General features: G+C 36.9%; 1 pseudogene across 1 annotated transcript; it reads right to left on the reverse strand.

The window, feature by feature from the left end:
- Window positions 1–48: 48 nt before the first annotated feature.
- Window positions 49–20,491, reverse strand: LOC309967838 (ATP synthase F(0) complex subunit C2, mitochondrial-like; annotated as a pseudogene). Its single transcript has one exon. The product of its transcript is annotated as an ATP synthase F(0) complex subunit C2, mitochondrial-like (transcript).
- Between the last annotated feature and the right edge of the window lie 322 nt (window positions 20,492–20,813).

Raw genomic sequence — 20,813 nt, forward strand, 5'->3', positions numbered from 1 at the left:
GCGGACTCTCAACCACTGCGCCACCAGGGAAGCCCTTAATTTATTTTTTAATAATAAAATATATTGGATGTTACTCCTTTTTGAAGTTACTGGGTAATATCCTTCAAAGTATACTGTAAAATATATTGGTACATTTAGGAGAGATGCCTTTAAAATTTGTCCTTTTGTTTTCACTTGCCCATAACTTAACTCACTTGTTTTTATATACCTGAATTTTACTTTCTTCTTTTAGCATAACTTGGGGGAAAAATTTTAACTACCAACTTTCTAATATTAGTCCTTTAAAAACAGATAGTTGAAGAAGGCAAAAACCTTCTCTAATTATGGATAAATGTCATTTAAATAACAAAATATGTTAACTCATAATAATGACTAAATTATCACTAATAACTTGATATCCCTTCTATATTGAAGATACAGTACTTATATGCCATCTACAACTTGGTTGAATTATGGTATTTATTATTATATCAATAGAAATTAGCATTTGTTAATAGAGCTCCGAGAATTTTCCTTGTTTGTTTGAAATAGATAAAGCATTTGATACAAGGTACAAAATCATGATTCCTAACATATATCCCACATCTAACCAATTTTTAGAAAAGCAAGTTTAAGGTTGATGGTTAGTTAATGAAATAGGTTTATGACATTTATTTTGCAGTTATAACATTGCCTATCTCATGATGCACAAATGTTGAGGAAAAAGAAGATGACAGTAGAATTCTGCTATATCCTAGTCTCCAGTGTTATTTCTGGACTTTTGAACACCAGCCTTTCTCTGTTACCCATTACTTGAATACCATGCTATGCCTTTCTTCAAATTAAGATTATTGTTGTCTAATTATAGGTTTCATCCGTTTTACTAGTGTTAACACTAGGCTTGGGTTCTGTTTAAATTTTTTTTTTAAGTTTTATTGGAATATAGTTGATTTACAATGTTGTGTTAGTTTCTGCTGTACAGCAAAGTGAATCAGTTGTACATTATACATATATCTGGTCTTTTTTAGATTGTATTCCTATATAGGTCATTACAGAATATTGAGTAGAGCTCCCTGTGCTATACAGTAAGTTCTTATTAGTTACCTATTCGATATATAGTAGTGTGTATGTCAATCCCAATCTCCCAGTTTATCCCTCCCCCTTTTTCCCCCTTGGTAGCCGTAAGTTTGTTTTCTACATCTGTGACTCTATTTCTGTTTTGTAAATAAGTTCATTTGTACCATTTTTTAGATTCCAATTTTAATTTTAGATTAGGTCCATTCATGTTGCTGCAAGTGACATTATTTCGTTCTTTTTTATGGATGAGTTATATTTCAGTAATCTTCCAAAGACGGTATGTACCACATCTTCTTTATCCATTCATCCATCAGTGGACATTTAGGTTGCTTCCATGTCCTGGCTATTGTAAGTAGTGCTGCAGTGAACATTGGAGTGCATGTATCTTTTTGAATTACGGTTTTCTCCAGATATGTGTCTGGGAGTAGGATTGCTGGATCATATGGTAGCTCTGTTTTTAGTTTTTTAAGGAACCTCCATACTGTTCTCCATAGTGGCTGTATCAATTTACATTCCCGCCAACAGTGCAAGAGGGTTCCCTTTTCTCCACACCCTCTCCGGCATTTATTGTTTGTAGATTTTTTGATGATGGCCATTCTGACCTGTGTGAGGTGATACCTCATTGTGGTTTTGATTTGCATTTCTCTAATGATTAGTGATGTTTAGCATCCTTTCATGTGTTTGTTGGCAATCTGTATATCTTCTTTGGAGAAATGTCTGTTTAGGTCTTCTGCCCATTTTTGGATTGGGTTGTTTGTTTTTCTGATATTGAGCTGTATGAGCTGCTTGTATATTTTGGAGATTAATCCTTTGTCAGTTGCTTCGTTTGCAAATATTTTCTCCTATTCTGAGGGTTGTCTTTTCATCTTGTTTATGGCTTCCTTTGCTGTGCAAAAGCTTTTAAGTTTCATTAGGTCCCATTTGTTTATTTTTGTTTTTATTTCCATTACTCTAAGAGGTGGGTCAAAAAAGATCTTGCTGTGATTTATGTCAAAGAGTGTTCTTCCTATGTTTTCCTCTACGAGTTTGATAGTGTCTGGCCTTACATTTAGGTCTTTAATCCATTTTGAGTTTATTTTTATGTATGGTGTTAGAGAATGTTCTATTTCGTTCTTTTACATGTAGTTGTCCAGTTTTCCCAGCACCACTTATTGAAGAGAATGTCTTTTCTCCATTGTATATTCTTGCCTCCTTTGTCATAGATTAGATGACCATAGGTGCGTCGGCTTTTCTGTTTATTTTTGCCTCCCCATTTTCTTTGTCATCATACTATTTCTGCTTAGCCATTAGAAAGCTAAACTTCATAAATCCTTTATTTATTTTTTTTACTATCCCTCATATTTTTCCGTATCCACCAGGACGAATACTTCGTAGTATAAGTTGCTTCTATATTGAGATAATTTTGAAAAATAGTAACTTTATGTTCCCAAGTTATCATACTTGCTATTAAGTGAGTGGATATTTAGACCTCAGTAGGAAGCTATCAAAATGATTGATTTTGATCGAATGAAATGGGTAAATATTTTTACAGCCAAAGGCTCTGGTGATAGAATCCAGAAATTTGTGTTTTTAAAAAACAGCTTTACTGAGGTGTAATTGACATACAATAAACTGAACACAAAGTGTACAATTTGATAAGTTTGGACGTTTGAATACACCCATAGACCCATCAGCACAGTCAAGATAGGTATATGTCTTGTCACCCCCCAAAATCTTATGTTCCTTTGCACTCCATCCTGCCTCCCCTTTCCAAACAGCCACTGATCTGTGTTCTGTCACTGTAGATTAGTTTGTATTTTCTAGGTTTTACACACAGTATGTACTTCTTTTTTTGATCTGGCTTTTTTCTTTTTTTTTTTTTTTAATCATCTTAACATAGTATTTATTTGTCTTCCCTCTGTCGAACCCTGAGCCAACCACTTTCCCCAGGCTGCCTGGGGATGTGTAGGAAGAGGAACATACAGGGCCAATTAGACACGGTAGAAAGAACTATGGGAGTTAGAGAGGGCTCCTTAACATGGCAAAGAGAATGGAAAAGACTACCATCAGGGAAAAGAGTCCCATGGCCTCCAAGAGGGCAAAGCCCAGAATGGCATAGGAGGAGAGCTGTTGCATCGGAGAAGAGTTCCTGGCATAACCAAGGATGAGGCTCCCAAACACAGTGCCAATCCCAGCCACCCCAACTGTGGCAACCCCAGCCCCAGTGAACGTGGCTGCTGTGTCAGTGTCCCTTCAGTGGCACTGGTTTGGAAGCTATGCCTAGGGATAAGTGAGGTCAAGAACCCTGAGGCTGCCAAGCTGCTGAGGCTCTCATCTGTCAGCATCTGCAGTTGTTTCATCACTACTGCAGACAGTGGTCGGCCCAGCAGCTCAGAGGTACTCCTCACCAGGGAGGGGAGTAAGGGGCTGTGGCAGGAAAGTGGCTCCCAGTGCAGAGAGTGATCTGACTTCTTTCACTCAGCATAATGATTTTGAGGTTCATTCATACTGCATGTTTAAATAGGTGATTCTTTTTATTGCTCAGTGGTATTCCATTATATGGCTATAACACAAATTTCTTATCCAGTCACCTGTTGATGGACGTTTGGGTCATTTCTAGTTTTTGTCTATTACAAATAAAGCTGCTATGAACACTCATGTACAAGTCTTTGTATGGACATATATATCCTTTTATCTTGGGTAAATACTAGGAGTGATAGTGTGTGTGATAGCTGAATCATATGGTAGGTGAATGTTTAACTTTTTAAGAAATTGCCAGACTTTTTCAGAGTGGTTATACTAATTTGTTTCCACCAACTGTGTATGAGAGTTTCAGTTTCTGCACATCCTACTCAACACTTGGTATGCTCAGCCTTTTTTTTTTTTTTTGCCATGCCGTGTAGTTTGCAGGATCTTAGTTCTCCGACCAGGGATCAAACCTGTGCCCCTTGCAGTGGAAGCATGGAGCCCTAACCACTGGACCACCAGAGAATTCCCTGCCCAGTCTTTTTAAATTTAGCCATTCTAATATGCTTGTATTGTTGTATCACTGGGATTGTAAGTTGCATTTCCCTAATGACCTGTGATGTTGAACATCTTTCCATGTGCTTTCCATTAGTCTTCTGTATATGTTCTTTGGTAAAGTGTCTGTTAAAATCTTTGCTCTTTTTAAAGACTGAGTTGTTTAAATTCTAGTGGTTGAATTTTGAGAGTTCTCTATACTTTTTTCTTTTTTAAAATTATTTATTTATTTTTTGGCTGCATTGGGTCTTCGTTGCTGTGTGCAGGCTTTCTCTAGTTGCGGTGAGCGGGGGCTACTCTTCGTTGCGGTGCGTGGGCTTCTCATTGCAGTGGCTTCTCCCATTGTGGAGCACGGGCTCTAGGTGTGCAGGCTTCAGTAGTTGTGGCACGCGGGCTCAGTAGTTGTAGCTCGAGGGCTCTAGAGTTCAGGCTCAGTAGTTGTGGCGCATGGGCTTAGTTGCTCCACAACATGTGGGATCTTCCCAGGCCAGAGCTCGAACCCGTGTCCCCTGCATTGGCAGGCAGATTCATAACCACTACACCACCAGGGAAGCTCGCTATATATTCTTGATGCAAATTCTTTTTCAGATATACGGTCTACAAAATTTTTCTCCAAAGTTTATATACCTTTTTTCATTTTCATAACAGGTCTTTTGAAGAAGCAGAAATTTATGAATTTCTACACAAATTACTGCTAGTGATTGGGATTGTAAATTGGGGGAGAAGTGACATCTTAAAATTGTCTCTGATCTATGAACAAAATATATCTCTCCATTTATTTGTGTCTTCTCTAATTTCTTAGCAGTATTTTATAGTTTTCAAGGTACAAATCTTTCACATCTTCTGTCAGATTTACCCATATGCCTATCATATGTTTGATATTGTTGTAAATGATATCACTTTATAAAATTCAGTTTTCAATTTTCATTAAAAAGTCCAGTTCAAAATTCTAATATACAGTTGATTTTTGTATATTGATGTTGTATCCCACTACCTTACTAAATTCATTTATTAGATCTAGTAGCTTTATTTTGGCATATTCCATCATATTTTTTTACATAGAAGATCATGCCATCTATGAATAAAGATTGTTTTACTTCTCCTTTCCAATATGGATGACTTTTGTTTATTTTTGTTGCCTGATTTCACTGGCTGGAACCTCCAATGGAATGTTGAAGAACATGTATGAGACTAGACATCTGTCTTATTCCTGATCTTAAAGGAAAGCATTCAGACTTTTATCATTAGGTCTGATATTAGCTATAGGTTTTTTGTAGATGTCCTTTATCAAGTTTATGAAGTTCTCTTCTAGTCCTAGTTTGCTGAGTTTTTATCAGGAATGGACTCTGGATTTTGTTAAATGCTTTTTCTGAATCTATCAAGATGATTATATGGTTTTGTTTTGTTTTCATTTTATGAATATAATTGGTTTGTTAACACTGATCAACTTTTGAATGATAAACCAACTGTATTCCTGGGATTAAACACCACTTAGCCTTGATATGTTATCCTTTTCATATAGTTTTGGATTTGATTTGCTCAATTTTTGTTTAGAATTTTTGCATCTGTGTTCGTGAGCAGTATTGGGTTGTAGTCTTTTTGTAATGACTGTCTGGTTTTGGTATCAAGCCTCATGGACTGAGTTGGAAGACTTTGTGTCAAAATGGTATTATTTCTTCCTTAAATGATGGTTGGTGGGAAGGTGTTTACATTTTCAACTTTTAAAAAGATACAAGGCTGTTAAGGTTATCTATTTCTTCTTGAGTGAGCTTTGGTATTTTGTGTTTTTCAAGAACTGTGTCCATTTCATCTAAGTGGTGGCATTTAAGGGAATAAAATTGTTCATAATATTCCCTTGTTATTCTTTTATTATCTGTAGAGACTATAGTGATGTAACTTTTCTCATTCCTGATACTGGAGGCTTATGAATTTTATTCATCTTCTAAAAGAACCAGATTTTGGTTATATTGATTTTCTGTTTTTCCATTTTCCATTTCATTGATTCTTACTTTTGGCTTTCCTTTGTTCTGCTTACTTTGGTTTTAATTTGGTCTTTTTTTTTAGTTTCTCAAGGTAGAAGCTGAGGTCATTGATTTGAGACCTTTTCTCTTCTCTAATATAGGTTTTTAGTGCTATACAGTTTCCCCTAAGTACTGCTTTAGTGGCATCCCATAAATTCTGATACGTTCTATATTTATGTTCATTCAGTTCAAAATACCTTATAATTTCCTTTAGGATTTCTTTGATCCATGGGTTATTTAGAAGTGTTATTTCCTTTTCAAATATTTATAGATTTTCTAAAAATCTTTTTGTTCTTGATTTCAAATTTCATTTAATGTGGTCTGAGAACATACTTGGTATGATCTGAGTCCTTTTAAATTTTTAAGATTCGTTTTATGGTCCAGAATATGGTTTATCTTTGTAAATGTTCTGGGTACACTTGAGAACAACGTGTATTTTGCTGTTGTTAGGTAGAGTGTTATATAAATGTCAGGTCAAGTTTGTTGATAGTGTTGTTCACGTCCTTGCTGATTTTCTGCCTTCTTGTTCCGTCAGTTATTAAGAGAGGGCTATTGAAATCTCTTGACCATAATTGTAGATTTGTGTATACTTTGCTCAGAAATCTAGTCTGATATTAATAGAATTCCAGGTTTCTTATGACTATTGTTAGCATGATATATCTTTTCCATACTTTCACCTACTTGTATTTTTACATTTGAAATACTTTCGTAGGGTCTTCCCTGGTGGTCCAGGGAGTAAGACTCTGCACTCCCAATGCAGAGGGCCTGGATTCGATCCCTGGTCGGGGAACTAGATCCTGCATGCATGCCACAACTAAGAGTTTGCATGCCGCAACTAAGAAGTCCACATGCTGCAACTAAGAGTCTGCATGCCGCAACTAAGAAGTCCTCATGGGGGCTTCCCTGGTGGCACAGTGGTTGGGAATCTGCCCACCAATGCAGGGGACGTGCGTTCGAGCCCTGGTCCAGGAGGATCCCACATGCTGCGGAGCAACTAAACCCGTGTGCCTCAACTACTAAGCCTGGACTCTAGAGCCCGCAAGCCACAACTACTGAGCCCACATGCCACAACTACTGAAGCCTACACACCTAGAGCCCATGCTCTGCAACAGGAGAGACCACCACAATAAGAAGCCCACGCAGCGCAACAAAGAGTAGCCCCCGCTCACTACAACTTGAGAAAGCCTGCACGCAGCAATGAAGACCCAATGCAACCAAAAAGAAATAAATAAAATAAATTTATAAAAAAATAAAAATTAAAAAAAAAGAAGCCTGCATGCCTCAACTAAGGAGTCTGCGTGCCACAACTAAGACCTGGTGCAGCCAAGATAAATAAATATTTTTTAAAAGAGCCAGCTCTTCAATAAAATAAAATAAAATACTTTTGTAGGTAATGTAGTTCTTGCTTTTTTTTCCTTTTTCTGGCCACGCTGAATGCCTTGTGGGGTCTTATAGTTCCCTGACCAGGGATCAAACTCAGGCCCACTGCAGTGAAAGTGTCAAGTCCTAAACACTAGACTGCCAGGGAATTCCCTAGTTCTTGCTTTTTTATCCAATTTCACAAATTTTGCCTTTTAATTGGTATAATTATATCATTTACAATTACTGTGATTATTGCTATGGTTACAAAAAAACTACATTTGAATCTATTATCTTGCTATTTGTTTTCTGTTTGTATTATCTGCTCTTGTTCCCCTTTTCTTTTTTTTTCTGACTTCTTTTGAATTAATGGAATATTTATGATCTTGTTTTATCTCCTTTGTGGGATTATTAAGTATAACTCTTTGTTTTATTATTTTAGTATAGCTGCTTTAAGATTTACAGCACACATTTGTAACTTATCAGTTTCCCCTCAAGTGATATTATGCCACTTGATGTATAGAATATTATAATAGTGTACTTCTGTTTGGCTCCTTCCAGCCTTTGTAATATTATTGTTCATGGATTTTACTTTTACATAAGTTATAAATACCACAATACATTATTGTTAGTTTTTTGTTTTTTTTGCGGTATGCGGGCCTCTCCTGTTGCGGAGCACAGGCTCCGGACGCACAGGCTCAGCACCCATGGCTCACGGGCCCAGCTGCTCCGTGGCATGCGGGATCCTCCCAGACCAGGGCACGAGCCTATGTCCCCTGCATCGGCAAGCGGACTCTCAACCACTGCGCCACCAGGGAAGCCCTATTGTTAGTTTTGTTTAAATAGTTCATTATTTTTTTTTTAAGTTTTAAATAGTAAGAAAACAAATTCTTACATGTATACTCTTATACCTAACCTTTTCTGGTGCTCTTTATTCCTTTGTGTAGCTCTTTATGGTATAATTATCCTTCTGCCTGAAGAACTTCCTTTAACGTTTCTTGTAGTGCAGATTTGCTGTTGATGAATTTTCAACTTTTGTATGTCTGGGAATATCTTTATTTTACCTTCTTTTTAAATGATTTTTTTGCTGCATATAGATTTCTAGGCTGTTTGTTTGCCTTCTAGTATTTTAAAATGCTCCACTGTCTTCCTGCTTGCATTATTTCCAGTGAGAAATATGTCATCTTTATCTTTGTTCCTAGGTAGCTAATAAGTCTCTTTTTCTCTTGCTACTTTTAAGATTTTCTCTTTGTCACTGGTTTTGAGTTATTTGATAATGATAGGCTTTGATGTAGTTTTATTCAGGTTTCTTGTATGGGGTCAGTTGAGCTTCTTGAATATGTGGTTTTATAGTTGTAATCAAATTTGGAAAACTTTTGGTCATTATTTCTTCCAGTATTTTTTCTGTCCCCCTTCCCTTCTTTCAGGGACATCAGTTACCTCACGTGTTAGGCTGCTTGAGGTTGTCCTACAGCTCACTGATGCTTTTCATGTTTTTGTTTTACTCCTCTATCTGTATTTCATTTTGGATACTTTTGTATTGCTATGCCTTTAAGTTAGTCTTCTCTTTTGTATTGTCTAATTTGCTGTTAACTAGTGTATTTTTCTTCTCAGACGTGGTAGTTTTTATTTCTAGAAGCTTGATTTATGTCTTTTGTCTTTCATGTCTGTACTTTTTTTTAAAATTTATTTATGTTTGGCTGTGTTGGGTCTTTGTTGCTGTGCACGGGCTTTCTCTAGTTGCGGTGAGTGGGGACTACTCTTTGTTGCGGCACGTGGGCTTCTCATTGCGTTGGCTTCTCTTGTTGCAGAGCATGGGCTCTAGGCGCGCGGGCTTCAGAGCGCAGGCTCAGTAGTTGTGGCGCACAGGCTTAGTTGCCCCATGGCATGTGGGGTCTTCCCGGACCAGGGCTCGAACCCGTGTCCCCTGCATTGGGAGGCGGATTCTTAACCATTGCGCCACCAGGGGAGTCCTGTACTTATTTAAGATAACATCTCTCTCAGTTCTGAGTTCATTTTGATGGACTACCTCATTATTATGGGTCATGTGTTTCTGCTTCTTTGTATACTCAATAATCTTAGGTTAGGGACTTCCCCAGTGGGCCAGTGGTAAAGAATCCGCCTTCCAATGCAGGGGACGTGGGTTCAGTCGCTGGTCAGGGAACTAAGATCCCACATGCCACAGGGCAACTAAACCCTCACGCGCCACAACTACTGAGCTCACGTGCCTCAACGAGAGAGCCTGCGTGCTGCAAACTACAGAGCCCACTCACTCTGGAGCCCACGCGCTGCAACGAAGGGGAAGTCCATGTGCCGCAACGAAAAGCTCCCACATGCCTCAACGAAGATCCTGAGTGCCGCAGCTAAGACCTGATGCAGCCAAAATAATAAAGAAAATAAATAATAAAATAAAATAAATAAATATTAAAAAATAAGAATCTTAGGTTAGATGCCAGAATTTTACCTTGTTAGACGTTGGATATTTTTGTATTCTTAAAAATTTCTTGAGCTTTGTTCTAGGGTTCAGTTAAGCTATTTGCAAACATTTGGTCCTTTCAGGTGTTTTATGACTTGTTAGGTAGGTTCGAAGTAGTCCTCAATATAGAACTAATAATTCTTCACTACTGAGGGGAGACCTTCTTGAGTATCCTACTCACTATCCCATGAATTATGAGTTTTTTCAGTCTTGCTGATGGGAACAGGCACTGTTCTCTTTAATCCTTTGATGAGTCTTTGGCTTTTCGGTCGTTTCTGCACATGCATGTACTTATTGGTACTCTGCTGAATATTCTAGGGGAAGCCTTCTGTAGATCTCTTTCTATACAAGGTGTTTTTCTTTCTTTGCTCGCTCTCTCTCTGGCATTCTGCCCTAAAGTTTGGTTTCCTCGGACTTTCAGCTCAAGGAGTTCACCAGCCTACCCCTCTGTTCCCCTTTCTGTGCTATGGGCTGGAAACACTCTCAAGGCAGTAAGCAGGGGCAGTCTCAGATTCAGGCCTTACTGCATTTGTTTTCTGTCTTTCAGGAATCATTGTTTTTCATTGCCTGGTGTCCAGGGTCTTGAAAACCATTGTTTAATAAATTTTGTCTGTTTTTTAAAAAATTATTTTAGGTGAGGGGGTAAATCTGGTCTTTGTACTTTATCTTGACTAGAAGTGAGAGTCCCAGCAATCTGGTTTTAACAATCCCTCTAAGGAATCCTGATGCATGTTAAAATCTGAGAAACATACAGATATTTGAATTTAATGTTAGATGATTGTTTCACTATCAACCGTCATTTACCATGAAGACATGAGTCAGTAAGTCTAATTTTTGGAGGAAAAAATTTTTTGAGTAAATTCATTTCTGTTTTGTAGCATGGAAGATATGTGAGTAATTATGAGACATTTGAAATATTTATACAGTCAGGATAGATGGAGATTTGGGTACGGAGAAGAAGGTTTTCTGAAATAAAAAATGATGTTGATGTTGTTATGGTACATAGCAGTCTTAGACATTCAGCTTCATGCTACCTAATAATTTCTTTAACCATTGTTAAACACAAGGTCATTTCTGGGAGGAGTTGGAACAGCAGTTAAGTCCTGGTTTGCTGTAGTGGGTAAGGGGAAGCAAATGACTCCATTTTGGGTCTGCTTCTTCTTTAACAATTCCCCCCTTCTGATCAAACTCTCAGCATAAATGAGATGTGATAAAAAAAATTAAGGCATTAGTGCCACTCTCAGCTGCCATAGGTCACTCTCTGCATCCATAGGTCATGACATTTTTCTTTAAGCCCTGTGACATTCACAGGTCATGGTTCATAATCCTTAGATTGGTTACTCTCTTTGTTTCTTTTCTGTTCTAGTCTTAGGGTGATCATTTGCATGGTGGTTAGTGGCTGCAAACACGCATTTAAAGCTTTTGAGAGGATACAAAGCACCAGGGGGATTACTATGATTATAATAAGCAGGATAATTTCCAGTGTTTGGAGTGGACTTTGAAGCTATGGTCTCCAAGACCCAAACCAATCAAAGAAAGACCCCATTCAGAGTCATCTTCTTAAGCCAAGTGGCTTGCTTAATATGTAACTGAATTTCAACCCCCCCAGAAAGTCCAAGGATCTTTGCTGGGAGGCTATTGATTAGCAGTGGATCCTGCTGTACTTTCAAGAGTTAAGGAAAGGTTCCTGATCATAGCATCATTTGTATTTATTCCTAACCAGGGAAGTAGGGACCTGCCAAGGGAAGCAAATCCTGAATCATAAATGCCTCCTGGTAGGCCCTTTCGAGAACAGTTAGGGTCACAGTTAGGTAACTTAGGAGGCATTGCCCAGCTGTGCACCAGCCATCTAGGCATTCATATGCCCAAGGAGAATGATAACCACCAAAAAATAAATCCTTTCCACTAAGGTGGCATTGTTAATGGATTCATCTGCAAGAATTGTTGCATTTGCCCATTTAAGGCCGGGGTCGGTTAGATTTTTTTCCTAGCTTGCCATAAAAAATTGTTCTAAATTCTAGAGATTACCTTCCTTAGCAATGGCCTGGAAGATATGGCTGGTGGCATTATCTTTCCAAGTCAGTGCCAGAATAAAGGAAAGAGAAGAAAAGATTTTGTGTTTAGCTGAAATGGGAAGTCTTGATCTGGTGTCTTGGATGGAAGCAGTCTACATCGATGTCCACTACTTCTCATCCTTGTCAACTTGATTTGGAGGTCTCCAGTGTTTGTACAGGACCAGATGTCAGTTGGAGCCTCCTTTAGCTATAATATATGTATACAAGGCTTATTGCCTTTTAGTTTTGCAGCAGTGCAAGTGGCCAGAAGCACTTGGTAAGTTTCCTTCCAGTGGGGCTTTGAGGGTGGTTTTTTTCTGATAATGCCTCCAGAATATCCAGTCACCAGGCTTCAGACTCTGACCAACAAGTTTTCCCTAAATTGGAATATGGGAAAGCTTCTTTAACCTGTTGGTAATAGGCTTGAAAATAAGATATTAAAGACTTACAGTAGCTGATCATACTAGCATGGGGCTACAAAGGATCAGCAGAAGGTTGTATACCAATAGACATTGGTCTGCCCATGATTATCTCATGTGGAGTGAGTTTATGTTTCCCAAAAGTGGTATTATGAACAGGCAGCAAGACCACAGGCAATACCTTAGGCCAGGGGAGTCCAGTATAGAGGTGTGACAGTTAATAGCAGTAAAATCTAATATCTACAAAGGTAAAAACTTAATTTTTCTCCTATAATTACTCCCATTTTTTTTACTATAGATAACACAGTAAAACTAAATTTGTTTGTATTAAACTTGGCCTGATTATTTATATACATGCAGCAAGAACAGTGATTGACCATATAAGTATTTTTGTAAGATTGCTTTGCTAGAACCTTGTAAGCAAAATAACAGCTTGATTTTTCCAAGCAGTTCCTTGAAGCTGTCTGGTCATATGAGGCTATGTACGTTTCTCTCAAACATTACATTCCAGTGAAAGCCTTGGTAATTGTGTCGTTTTACAAGGAGAACAGGTTCTTTTTCTTTATTTCTTTTTTTTTTAACTTTCCTTTGCTATTAAATAAAACAAAAGCTGTTATTTTCCTCCATCTTCCATAGATTCCATGAATTCTAACATGTAGCCATAAAAGCAGTAGATTTTAGAAAATGTACTTCATAACATTACCTATGTTGACAGGATACAATCCAGAATGGTAATCTCCAACTCTAGATTTTATTGTCCTATCACAGGTCCCCCTTGTTAATGCAAAATCTGTTATTCATATCCCAATTAGAAGTAATGACAAAGAACAAAAGGCAGAAGATGAAAAGAATACTTCACATGTGACGATATAACAACCTTTGTATACTTAACAAATTTATGTCAACTATTTACTAGCAAGGAAAATGGAAAAAGGCTCTTCTGGCCAACAAAATATAATTTTTCTTATAGGAAAGGTGAAATATATATAATGGGTAAGATATCCAGAACCTCCCACAGGAGGCCAGTTGGAAAAGTCCAACAAATGTCAGAGTGTCATTTCTCAATGACCCCTTACTTAGAAAACAGTTTTTTAATTATATAAAAATTGAAGCTCCTTGCATATTCAAAGTACACTTCAATTTACCCATGGATCCAGCAAACTTCATAATGGAAAGACAAAAATGTTATTAACTGATTTAATGAAAAAACATGACTTATTAAACTTATGTACTAAGGCTAAGAGTACTTACAGAATCATCTCAATTCAGTGTACATTGGTAAAAGTAACAAGCAGAATCCATGCTCCACAGAATTACTTTATGAATGAGGGACTGATTAAAAAATATATATATATTTATAACTGATAACTTTCATATTATAAATTTTCAGGAGCATAATATGTGAATTAATTTGCATCAGGCTTTCCAGTACTACTTTTATTCATGGGATTTCTCTCCAGTGGGAGTTTACATATGACTTTGATGGTATTTGTTGAAATTGAAAAATTTCCCATGTTTTTCACATTTATCTCATTTCTGCTTGGTGTTCATTCTCACGTGATTTTGTAAGGATTTGGGCAAATTGAAGGCTTTCTCACTTTGCTTACATTCAAGAGATTTCTCTCCATTCTGAGTTCTTTCATGGCTTCAAAATGTACCGCAGTAACTGAAGGCTTTCCCATATCCCTTGCATTCATAGGGTTTCTCTCCAGTATGAGATCTCTCATTTATCTTAACATAATTGGAACAATTGAAGGCTTTACCCATTGTTCCATTCATAGGGTTTCTCCCCAGTGTGACTGTTTTCATGTCTTTGAACAGACTGGTATTAACTGAAGGCTTTTCCACATTGCTTACATTCACAGAGTGTTCTTCTGGGGTGAGTTCTTTCATAGGAACAGATTTGTGGTAACTGAAGACTCTCCCACATGCCTTACATTTATATGACTTTTCTCTGTAGTCCTCATATTCGTATGGTTTGGGTGCAGTGTGAGAAGGAGAACAGATTCTTATTGAACTTATGCAGATAAATATATTGTCATGAAAATAAGAATATTCACTGAGAGATTCTGAATTCTGGAGGGACCAGGTAGGGAGAAAAGTAAATGTTTCATCTTTGTTCACAAAGGTATACTTTGCCAAACTTCCATTAAGTCCTAGATAGCTTCAGAGAAAAGGTTTCCTTAAATCTGGAAATCCAAAATGTTAGAGCATCCTCCTGAGTTTATGCAGTCCCATGTAATTAATACTTGCTCTGCTTGAAACCAGTATTTCCATTAGTTCACTTGACCTTGCCCGATGATTGAGGGTGATATAGGGACAGTGGTAATTCCGAGTAGTTTGTCAGTTTTTCATTAAGGCTCATATGATTTGCCCAATGAAGTGGGTACCTTGATCAGTGGAGATTGTGAAAGGTCTACCCAAAGTGGGAAACCCATTGTCTAACAATTTCCTTGCCACTGTGAGGGCATCACACCTTATGGCAGAGGAAGGCTTCAGGCCATCTGAAAAACATGCATACAATAACAAAAGCGTATTGATAGCCCATACTAAGTGGCAGTTGAATGAAGTCCAGCTGCAGGTGTTCAAAGGGTCCAGAGGGAAGAGATGAGGCCTGTGCAGAAGGAATGCAAAAAATGAAAACTGGGGTTTGCCAGAGAGCCTGGAAAATCCAAGTGGCTGTCTTGGGTTTCCTATTGCCATGATTGTTTAAATTACAGCCATTGTTTACCCATCTTAATTTCTCTGTTACTGGAACAGGCCGTTGCCATGTTGGAAGGATATCAGAATGGCAAAGGTCTGGCAATGAGGGGTCTTTTTTTTTTTTTTCCAGAAGTAGAATAGACGTCATCCACAGGTACCACAATCTTTACGGATTCTGTTGCTACTGCCTTTGCATAAAAGCTAGGGCATTTCCCTGATATTCAAGTTCAGTCCTTTTAGTGTGAGCCTCAATTTTGATGACAGACATTATGCCAGGACATATCAGACTTCCAGGAATTTCATACAATTTCTGGAACACTTATTAACACATACCTATACAGACACAACATAAAGAAGGCTTAATGTTACTTATTTGACAATGCTTCCCATGTAATTTAACATGTCAAATAAGCCTAAATTGGTTTAACATCTCCCTTTCTATGAGATGAGAGAATAAATTCTTTGAGATATTTCAGGGGCCCCCTGAATCCCAAAGTTAACTAGAGATCAAAAGGACTCCATATAGCATTTGATTTGTGGAAGCTATCAAAGAATATCAAAAGTTTGGACACTTGACTAAATAGGATCACAGATCATGAAACAATACTTAATTATCTATTTGGCCAAAATGATAAAAAAAACACTGTCCTTTTAACAGATGAAAGGTAATCAAGTTTTAGTTTCACGTAAGTACACTACTAATTTTAAAGTGTAATTAAAAAACCCTTATAATTCAGTTTTATCCAGCTTGATTACACAAGGTAAAATTCTCTCTCACTGTCTTCTGAAATAACCAGAAGTTCTAGTTTAGACAAAATTACTCTCATTTCCTTCAACAAATTTGCATCTTTATTCCTCAAACCTCTTCTTAACCAAAAAACACATCATGCTGTCCTTACAGACAGAGCTGTCTCCTCTACTATTTCCAGTAGTCTTAATTATAATACATGCATTAATTATAACTTTTAACCCTTGGAAACTTTTATTTCTACAAGCATGTTCTCCTTTTTCTTTAGTTTCTCTATAGTAGGAAGCCAAAAGTAGATGAACCTATATTTAGCAATTAATGTATCAGTATTTTATCCCATTTGGAAATGATCCAGATATTCAATAAACCCTATTATTTAATTTAACTTGCAAAATCTTTAAAGTTTCAAGTTACCAGAGAGATTTGAGAAATTTTTTTAAGTACACATAAAATATAGTTATTGCTAAAGAGTTCACCTAAAAACGTTTTATCTTATATCTATTACTTGCTCCTAACAATCATACTTTGATTACATTCATGCTGACACATTTTTTAAAAGAGGCAACATGAGCCTGCCTGACCAGTTAACCCAGGTAAAATAAAAAATTTTATACTTGATGCTGATAATTCTAGAAACATGCCTGTTTTTACACCAGTGAAGTTAAACTAGCTTTAATTTATCCTAGATCACACAAACTTGAAAAACATCTGGGTTAGTTTCTATATTTCTGAGTTTTAGAATACCCAATCCTTAATTTATATATATATATATATATATATATATATATATATATGCACTTGTTTGTTTTTAAGCCAATCAAAGAGAGCACTTTACAAATTTTTTTATAAGGGTTTCTTTTTTTCCACAGTTTTTAAAATTTTTATTTTATTTATTTTTTTGGCTGTGTTGGGTCTTTGTTGCTGCCTGTGGGTTTTCTCTAGTTGCAGTGAGCTTATTACTCTTCGTTGCAGTGCGCGGGCTTCTCTTTGCGGTGGCTTCTCTTGTCGCAGCACACAGGCTCTAGGCGCGCGGGCCCAGTAGTTGTGGTGCCCAGGCTCTAGGGTGCACGGGCTTCAGTGGTTATGGCTCAAGGGCTCAGAACTTGTGGCTCCCGGGCCCTAGAGTGCAGGCTCAGTAGTTGTGGTGCACGGGCTCGGTTGCTCTGCAGCATGTGGGATCTTCCCAGGCCAGGGATTGAACCCTTGTTCCCTGCATTGGCGGGCGGATTCTTAACCACTGAGCCACCAGGGAAGTCCCTACAAATTAGTTTTGATAATACCATCCAGAGGTGGAGAATATCACACATTTACAACATGTATAAATATAAATGCACAGAGACACAGAGACCTTATAGTTACTAGTATTTGTGTAAAAGTCACAAAAGTTTTTTTTTTTTTTTAATGATTTTTACCCCTTTTGATAAGAATTACCTCCCTGGTGTTTGCATGTCCAAGAATGGCTTTTAGGTCCTAGAGAGAATGGGGGTATAAAATCTATATCACAAAGGCACAAAGTATCCAAGTTTTTTACAAGATGGATTTTTGGGGTATATCTGCAGGACAATTCTGTTTCTAATGTCACAATGTCTACAAGTATTTTAAGATGAATGGGGAGGTTTAGAATTAAAAGGACTGACACACCGATTCACCTATTGTTTGAATGCCTCTTTCCCTTTTAGTATATTTAACTTAGGAGAGAAGGCCTAAAAAAATTCCTAAGAGGCCCTGAATATCAGCTTCTCCTATTTGGCCAAATTTCTAATCCTAAAGTTATCAAATCCTTTCAAATATATTGTCAGGTTTCATCCAGGACAAACAATAAATATTTCTGGTGGTATTCAATAACCTCATCAATTTTAATTTTTGTTTCCCCTTGGCTGTTTAAGGAAATACATAGCAGTTTGCCAGAAAATCCCTCAGAGAGTCATCAAATCTGGGAGGGACCCATATGAGGCCATTTAAGTTGATGCTGAAGAGTTTACATAGGGTTTTTGAGGATAGTTTTTTCCAGTGTCTCAGTTGATTGAAATTGAGACATCATTCTGGGGGCCAATGTTTTGATGAGGAAGCCTAGGAGGGTATAATGGGTTAGACCTAGTTATTGTTTTAGATACCTTTTGTGCCTGATTTTTCATTAGCCTTTTACGACAAGTATTTCAAAGAGGCTATCTGGGAATTTCGAAATCTTTTGGAGGCTTCTTCACACTAATTAAAATAGGTATTCCATTCTGTTTGTTCCATATGGGAACCCTTGCTTTTAAGTGTACTTAAAAGAAAAAAAAAAAAAGCAGTAGTACCAGGGTTAAGGGTGTTGACATGAGAATAAATGGGTTCTTATCCCAGTTCTTACTAGCTGTGATACCTTGGGCAGGTTACTTAACCTCTCTGACTCTGATTATCCTTATCTTTACAATGGAGACATTTCAGTGGGCCATTATCCTGTTTTGTAACCTCCATTAGCTTCTTGATGTGTAGAAAATCTTAAAAGGAAATCTGAAAAATCTATTCCTGACATCTTCATTTGATTTTTTGGTTTAGGTTTTAGAGGCTAATGATGGAGATCAGGATTCTTTCCATCTGTTTTGCTTAACTAAGAAGAACATATGGATTATATTTTGGAAGAAGTTATGAGGAAGGGGACCCATTTCATTTGTCTCAAGAAATTTAGAAAATCAATTTAAGAAGACCCTTAGATCAGGTGAACATTGTTTTAAGGAATTCTATAAAAACTCAAAGCAGACATAAAAACTTAAAGGATACAAGAATGTTTTATCTAGCAAGCTTCCAAAATGCAATTTTAAGTTATTCAACTGCTAAGCAACTCTTTATACGTATTTCCAGTGAAAAGGAAGTTTTCTTCTCAAAAAGGGAGATATAGTCTATAATTCCGTTTAAGTCAAATTCTGGGAAAATATGTGGATCTCTCAGGTAATTGCATAGACTTTGTTATTACAAAATCAAATAGCATTTTGTTGCACACCAGAAATTAATAAACATGTCTATTAAGTTGCTTTTAAAAAGTTTAAAAATCTGAGTGCAAAAATCAGTTGCTTACCCTTTGCATTTCCCTGTTCTTCAAATGTTGTATATTTAATTGAAATTTAATTTCACTTTGCTTAAGAATATTATTGGAACATTTGGAAATTTTAAAAAAGGGGGGCAGGGCAGAATAAACCGACTGGAATCTGTGAGTGGCTTTACCTTATCCACCTGAGTAAAGAAGGTTTTGATTGCTCAGGGTCACTCCTGAGAAATGACAGTTTCTGAAGGGTAGTTCTACGAAACGTAGTTTTACTCAGTAGGACTTCAACAATATAAAGCTTACTCTTTTTGAAACTTCGCAGGTTTTTCTTATCTTATTCAACCCCATCCTGCAGAATGCACCAGCTGGAATAAGCAACTACAGAATCGCCTAGGATAGCACTATTAGGAAAAGATATTAAATCTTTATCCTGGCAATGGGTCTAATAACTGTCTTCGTTTATTACTGGCGTAAACTCATAAAATTGCAGCAAAGCAAAAGCAAAATTGGAATGTCTGGACTAGTGACCAGTGAGGAAAAGAAACAAAGGAGTATTTAAATATTTGTTTTGGGAATGCCCTGGCCATCCAGTGGTTAGGACTCCACGCTTTCACTGCTGAGGGCATGGATTCAATCCCTGGTCGGGGAACTAAGATCACACAAGCTGCACGGCCAAAAAAATATATTTATTTATTTTAAATAATGTTTCCAGTTTTCTCCATTACAGTGCTTTAATGAACATTGAACATCTTAAAAGTATTACGTAGGAAACTTGAGGGAAATTTTGGTACCATAGATTATTGAAAGTGGAATTTTGATCAAAGAAATTCATGTTTTACAATTTGATAGATCAGTTAAATAAGTTATCTTACATGTATACAATGAAATGCAACCCTTAAAAAGAATGAGTTAAATCTGTAAGTACTTATATTTTAAAATGGCCACAGTATATTAGTAAATTGAAAAAGGAGTTGCTTAGCAGTATAAAATCCCATTAATATTTATAAAGGGATGTTAATATTTCAGAGAGTAAAATCTGGAAGAATAAACGTCAAACAGTGGTGAACTTATTTGTTGAATTAAAAGATTATTTTTTAAATTACATAAGTGCATGAATAAATTCATCTTGTAAAAATAAGTTAATACAGATTCACAGACACTTGTACTCAAATGTTCAGTTTTATTCATAAAAGTCCAAAACTTCAAACAACCCAAATGGGCCATCAATTGATGAATGGATAAAGAAATTGTAGTATATCCATACAATGGAATACTACTCAGCAATAAAAAAGAACAAAGTATTGGTACATGCTATAACATGGATGAATCTCAAAATCATTTGGCTAGGAGAAAGAGGCCACACACAGAAGACTGACTACATACTGCAGTATTCCATTTACATGAAATTTGGAAAGGGCAAGTCTATAGTGACAGCACATTAGTGGTTGGCCAGCGGCTTGAAGTGAGGGAAGAGAACGACTACAAAGGAGTATGAGAGAACTTTTGGGGGTAATATAAATGATTAATATCATGATTATGGTGTTGGCTACACTACTGTATACATTTGTTAAAATTCATAGAATTGTACACTTAGAATTGGTGAATTTTGTTGCATGTAATTATATCTCAATAAAGCGGATTTTTAAAAGTATAGATAAAGCTCTTTTGACTACCACCCCCAAACTAGGTTCCCTCACTCTGGGGAAGGTGCCCTCTTCGCTCCACACAGGTTAGACAGGTAACCAGTAACTATCATTACTGCAGATTCTACTTGAAAGTTATTGTTCTGCATTCACACACACACACACACACACCCCACCCCGGGTGAAATCTACATTTTTATATTCCTTCACGGTACTTAGTCATTATTTGGTGTTTTTTCAGTAACTGTATCTCGGAGATCTTTTCATTAGAATTTATAGTTCTACATTCCTTTAACTCCTGAGAGTATTCTC

This window comes from Leucopleurus acutus (assembly GCF_964270905.1).
Source record: "Leucopleurus acutus genome assembly, chromosome: 10".
NCBI lineage: Eukaryota > Metazoa > Chordata > Mammalia > Artiodactyla > Delphinidae > Leucopleurus > Leucopleurus acutus.